Here is a 751-nt window from a genome sequence, read left to right on the forward strand (position 1 = left end):
CAGTTTTGGTCTTTAAAATATCTCCACATTTTTGGGATAAAACGATTTAGAAAAAAAAACACCTCAGAAGACGGCATATAAATATAATAGGAGACATATAAATATATAGGAGACGGCGCTGTTGAGCGATGTAAACACCTATTAGCAACTAATCATGACTTCTTTCTTCATGGTGAGTTTACAAGTGATCATTTTAAAAATCATTCAAGAAAATTAAGACTATATTTCGGAGGTAGTTACTTCATAAATACTCAACAAATCAAAAAAAAATTGCATGCAAAATGCGTATCTTTATTTTTAAATATTAACATAGATTCTTTTAATTTTATTTCAGGTTTTGGGTGTGTCTTTGATGCTGTGTGGGCCCGGTATTGAAATATTTGGAAGAAAGAGAAGCCCGGTATTGAAGTATTTGGAAGAAAGAAAGAAGCGAAAATTTTGGTGATTTGGAAGAACTATAATCATAAATAACTTAGACTAAAATGTAGATATAAATATCTTATACCACTAAAATGTAGATATAAATATCTTATACCACTAAAATGTAGATATAAATATCTTATACCACTAAAACGTAGATATAAATATCTTATACTACTAAAATGTAGATATAAAATTATGAATTTTTATAACAAAGTTGCTAGCAATCTATTAATCAGTTTTCAAGTAAGGTAGGTTAGTATAATGCGCTAAATAAAAAGATAAATCTATTATTTTGCTTTCTTTGAACAGATCGACAACGAAAAAGCTC

This window comes from Hydra vulgaris, chromosome 04 (genome assembly GCF_038396675.1).
Source record: "Hydra vulgaris chromosome 04, alternate assembly HydraT2T_AEP".
Classification (NCBI taxonomy): domain Eukaryota; kingdom Metazoa; phylum Cnidaria; class Hydrozoa; order Anthoathecata; family Hydridae; genus Hydra; species Hydra vulgaris.